A 6,000-nucleotide genomic window follows, 5' to 3' on the forward strand; every position below is an offset into this window, starting at 1 on the left:
TCCACCACCTGCCTGGGCAGCCTATTCCAGTACTTGCCATCACTTAGTGTTTTGACAGTCTCCATCTTATTGCTAATAACTTGCATTTGTATAGTTTCATATCAGTAGTAATCAAGTTCTTCTTATTCTCTTCAAAATACTTGAATACTCTGATGCTTGTTTGTGAGACTTCGGACAATTCCATACCCACAGTCACAGTAAGGCTGCAAGACCATGCTGGAAATGGAGCACCAAGTGAGGGGTTATAATATCTTGATGAGTTAGGGTTGTATGGTTAGGCTGAGGTTGGACTTTATGATCTTTAAGGTATTTTCCAACCTGAGCAATTCTATGATTCTATGATTCTATGATTAATGACAAGCTATGCTATAGCCCTTAGAGAACAAGGCCAAATGTTGCTAATTCTATCCATGAATGAATTCTTCCCAAACCCACAACATGCAGGTTCAAAATCTTAATGACATTTCTCTTCTCCAGCAGAATTGCCAGTCAGTTCATATCAAATTATTTTTAGGCCCATGATTTCAAACTTGGATGTTAAAAACTCCAGTAAATAAAAATGTTTACCAGGTGCATAATTTCAAGCAGACAGGATTAAAAAATGTATTTGTCTATTTATTTATTTTAATTTTATTAGAGTCAGTGATGTCACATGATGCTGACCTTCACCCTATAGCTTATATATAAGCTATATTTAGGAAAAGTTGTATATATATAACTCCTATATAACTTAGGAAAATTATAGAATTGTTGAATCACAGAGTGGCATAGGGTGGAGGGTATCTTGAAGATCATCTAATTGGAACTCCCTGCCATGGGCTGGTTGCCACCCACGAGATAAGGGTGCCCAGGGCTCCATCCAACATAGCCATCGATTCTTCCAGAGAGGGGGCACCCACATATTCTCTAGGCAGCCCGTGCCAGTGCCGCATCTACCCAGAGTAAAGAATTTCTTCCTAACATCTAACCTAAATCTCTCCTCTTCAAATTTAAAGCCATTTCCTCTTGTCCTATCAAAATATTCTTCAATAAACTACCAACCACCGTCTTTCCACGCCACTGAAATTCTAACAACAGCAGAAAAAAAGGAGTACACATATTCATTTTATTCCATATTCCCTTTGCATATATGTGCATATATTTTGACATCATTGTTTCTTCAAGGGCCTCTTTCTGCTTCTTTCAAGCCTATAGGAAGATCCTGGATAACATCATTTTAGAGTGTCTCTCAGTTCCTCTGTGTGGTTTATGTTTCATGCTTCTGACAATTTATACCTTTGCCTCTTTCTGCCTTCGCCTTTTGCCATGTCTTGCTACTGCTGGATGTAGACTTTCAAATATTTTCTTTTATACTTTCTGCTCTCTCCCATACTGTTGCTTTCCACTGGCTTGGTTACAATCTACCAGTCCAGAGAAGGAAGGCAACATGCCAACAAACCAAAGCTGCTTCCTGTATGTTAGCTATCTCTGGGCATGTACTTGTAGCATCTTCAAAATGCCTCTGTCTTCTGTTCTATCTGTGGGATTTTAAAGGAACAGGATTCAGCCATGATGGCTTTTGAAAGGCGATGAGATACAAAACAGTTAGCTTCTTTGCTTTTACCTTCCTTGGGAAGCTCAAATAACTACAGGGGGATCTCTGTGCAAATGGTCTGACCTTCATACTACTATGTATTTGAGTTAGCATCATCCATCTTTCCCCGTAAGTCCCCTGATTTGTATAATCTTATTCAGGCTTTTTTTAATAGCTCTTTATGTCCTACACATCTACTTCATGGCCACCCAGCTCTAACTGCCCTCTGCTCATTGCTCAAGATCTTTGCATTGGTAAAGGTTTCTGAACTATTCTCTTGCACTCAAGAGGCCAAGTGCATCTGTTAGCAAATACTGTGCAAGGTGTATGTTTCTGAGGAACTGCTTTACAGAAAATAAAGTTCTCCATATCAAGATCAGTCTAGAAACAAAAAGCCTTTCAGTGGATGATTCATCCTGTCTATCTTAGACACGAAAACTCGATGTATAATTAAATATTCTGTGCTGCAGCACCTCTCCTATGAGGAAAGGTTGAGAGAACTGGGACTGTTTAGCTTGGAGAAGAGAAGGCTCTGAGGAGACCTTATTGTGGCCTTCCAATATTTGAAAGGAGCATATAAACAAGAGAGAATGACTGTATACAAAGGTGGATAGTGATAGGACAAGGGGAAATGGATTTAAACTGAGACAGGAGAGGTTTAGGTTGCATATTACAAGGAAGTTTTTTGCACAGAGGGTGGTGAGGCACTGGAACAGGTTGCCCAAGGAGGCTGTGGATGCCCCATCCCTGGAGACATTCAAGGCCAGGCTGGATGTGGCTCTGGGCAGCCTGGTCTGGTGGTTGGTGACCCTGCACATAGCAGGGGGATTGAAACTAGATGATCATTGTGGTCCTTTTCAACCCAGGCCATTCTGTGATTCTATGATTCTATGTTTCTATGATATTCCAGTATTTTTGAGGCCAAGTAGCATACAAGAGATCGTGTGCTGACTCTCACAAGTTCCAGAAATCCATAATTGCATCTAGTCCATACCTAGAATGAGTGTGAAGAGTAAAGTCCCAGTGCCTGGGTACATGCCTTTACTTTTATTCATGAACTTGTGTTGTTGCAGCCTCAGGGTCCAGAAGGGCTTTGCTGGAGTTGTGCAGCCTGGCCTCTGCTTGAAGACAAACCTTCATCAGGGGAAAGATGCTACTCACTCTAGATTTCGTGGCATAGCTGTTCTCAATACAAGAGATTCCTGTAGCCTTCAGGCTAGAGGTTATTTTGGAGCTGATGTATTATTCATGCTTCTTGTTGAAGCTGGCATACTGCATGGAAGAGAATTCAAAACTGTTGGGTGAGGTAAAAGAAGCAGAAATAAGCCTGGCTCTATAGCTCCGTGAGATCATTCACTTGGCAGAGGAGTCCTGAGTTCCATTCTTCTCCATTAGGGATTATTCATGCTTTTTTTGTCAGCGGAGTATTCTGTGTAAAATGCATAGTCAAATCTATGGAGCAAGTTCTGTAGTCCAGAAGTCATCATCTAGGCACATACACTAGTCACTGTGCCAAATGCTGCAATGCCTAAGCCCCTCTAGGGTCTAGTTCACACTTCATATTATATAAAGAGCTATTTCATTAGTAGATAAACAGAGCCAGCCAGTCACAAAAGAAGATACTTCAACAGAAGGAGCCACCATAGGACATGTGATAGAAGAGTATTTGGACCTAGGAGCATCTTCCCCTTGCCCCCTTTCAGAACCCAGCCTTTATGTGCCTCTTGCTGCTACAAGTAAAGGCACAGTCCCTCTCCTCTGAAGGATTTGTCTCTGACAAGTCAACAGGAGATGGCCTCAGCACAACCAATCCAACTGCTGGAACAGTCAAAAATCTATTCCAATAAAGCTGTTGTATCCTATTAGAAAAGAATTTTTGGCTTCTTCTTGAGATTCATGAATACTAATTATTTGCTAATTGTCCATCTCTTCGATGGAATGCTGGACTCTGCCAAGAGGCAGTGCTTTAGGCACTGCTTTCTACTTAATTTGAAAACACAAGGCCAAATCTACTCCTGATGTATTCCCTGGAATACAATGGAAATATATTGGCTTTAATGAGGTTGTGTTGCTTGTGAATCAGGAAGGATTTTTACTTTGAAATCCTGATTGTATTGATTCATAAACTAATAACTATAAAGGAGCATCATGCCATTCTAGGCAATGACAATTACTGAGCCAAAAAAAGTAAACTTTGTCTTTAGAAATATATTCCTGCTAAAGAATAACAGATTGGCATATCATGCTCTTTGAACAGCACCTCTGGGCACACAAACCAGCATGGTTACCCACAGCAGCAGAGCTGTAGGAAAGCAGGGCTGAGCATGGGCTCTAGCATCCAGCTCAGGTACAAGGAGAGATGGCTTGTCATGAGTTAGCAGCGGGATTCACCACCTCAAGATTACCTACACTGTACTCACTCTTTACTAATTGGCAAAATACTGAATTAGCTTTCCTCTCTGTGCCATACTAGTGCCTTAGTACCTCCACTCCCTGGTTACTTTTGCTTACCATACATTGTTCCTTCTCTAAAATGCTGTTCCTTCCCCACATTTTCCTTTGAAACCAGACGCAGGAGTTACGAGCGCCACTACCTACAGCTTCACTTTTCTACTCCCTTCCTGAACTGCAGAATGCTGATAACTTCCCTTCTCACATCCTAATTTAGGTGAGAAGCACTGCTGAAGACAGTGACCTTTACTTCTCTGGAAAAGCTATTCACAATTATGCTGCTGTCTAAATAATATCTGTAGTTATATTGAGGGGAACTAGGCACCTTGTAAAGAATTCCACTAAATTCCATTCTGCTGAAAGAAAGGAGTGAAACTTATTTATGGGAGAGGTTTTCAGTTTGAGACACTGTCCCATTTATTCTCATTCCTTCTCCTGCCCACATTATATGGAGAGATGGGGCACTCTGAAAAAAAAAAGGAAAAGAAAAGAAAAAGATCATAAAAAAAGAAAGTTATCTTTCTGAAAAATTGTTAGCATTATCTTCATTCTAGATATTCAGGAATGTGCATTTGAAAATTGGAGCATTTTGGCAACTTAAATTGTGCATTAATAGCTTTATCAAGTTTCAGTAAATTTCATGCATTTTACCAGATATATAATATTAACTCAATACAGTTTGGCCATGAGGGCAAAAAAATGTGTGTAACAGTACTCTTTGGAAGTCAGAAATTATATTAATGAAGACAAATGAAAGTCAAGAACAACAAACATGTTCCTAAGTTAAAGAAATTCTGCTCTTGCACATCTTTCACTGGATATAAAAGAAAAAATCATTAAAGATACTGGAATACATGATTTTATTTTTACTTTGAAACTTGATTCATTAAAAACAAGCACACTCCGAAAATGAGTGGTCTTTGAAGTTATCAAGAAGATGTGAAAGCTAAAGAGCCATCTGCAGTTGTAGGATTTAATTTACTTCTCACTATCACTTTTCAGGAGTTCAGTTTCAGCATTTCCTTCACAAAACCAAGCATAGATGTTGCCCAGATTCATTTCAAATGCTTCAGGGAGAGAATTATCAGGGCTGTCAGATCATTGTAGACATTTTGATGAAGGATACTAGTAGTCAGCAATAATAGATTTTATTTTTATAAATATTAATATGAGTTTAAGGTAGGCATATCTGCTATTCAGGACAAAATAACTAATTGCCAACCGATTTGCTTAATGACTAATGACTAGTGACTGCGATCTCAAGAAGACTACACAGACAAATGCATGGTTGCAACAGCTGCTTTCTACATGATTTTTAATTGAGTTATGCCTCCTCTTTGGAGATGAACTCTGATTTCTCAAGATCAAAATCTGTTCCATGTCATAATGTAATTAATATCTATTTAAGGTCATGAATCATCTGCGTGAAAACATTCCTATGCAGTCACTTAAAGCCACTCATGCAATTATGGTGGCTTGGAGGGAATAGTGATTTGACATGGAGTAGATCTGCAGCCAGGACCCCATTGCAAGCAGGACCTGACCTGAGTTGTTTGGAAGAGTCATGAGCTGGGAGTGCTTGCCCTGTGGAGAGAGGTATGTTCAGCTTGGGGAAAAGGTGTTGGGAGGAATTAATAGCAAATTTCCAGCGCTTATGTGAATGTTATTGGCAAAACAGAGCTAGACTTTTCACACTGGTTCATGGTGGAAGCACCAAACAAAACAGGGATAAGTTAAAACAGTAGTTCAGAGCAGTTCTAAATAAAACTCCTTTACAATAAGGAGAGCCGAACAAGGGAACAGGCTGCCCAGCAAAGTTGTGACAACTCCTCCTGCAGGCTCTCAACAACAGTTTGGATAAAGCTCTGAACAACTGAATCTGACAAGGTACCTGACCAAGCTTTAAGGGGTACAGTAGACCTCCTGAGGGCTCATTCAACCTGGTTTTTCCTGTGATCTTGCAGCCCTCTGCAGTG

At 40.1% G+C, this 6,000-nt stretch overlaps 1 long non-coding RNA gene across 1 annotated transcript in view; it reads left to right on the forward strand.

Annotated features, from left to right (window-relative positions):
• Positions 1–5,497, forward strand: part of LOC122155265 — a 28,469-nt gene extending 22,972 nt beyond the window's left edge. The window contains exon 5 of the long non-coding RNA XR_006167204.1: positions 5,433–5,497. This is a non-coding gene — a long non-coding RNA (uncharacterized LOC122155265). The remainder of the gene's footprint in view (positions 1–5,432) is intronic.
• Positions 5,498–6,000: the final 503 nt, after the last annotated feature.

This window comes from Centrocercus urophasianus, unplaced genomic scaffold (assembly GCF_019232065.1).
Source record: "Centrocercus urophasianus isolate 14NV4802_14NV808 unplaced genomic scaffold, USGS_Curo_1.0 seq_11, whole genome shotgun sequence".
NCBI lineage: Eukaryota > Metazoa > Chordata > Aves > Galliformes > Phasianidae > Centrocercus > Centrocercus urophasianus.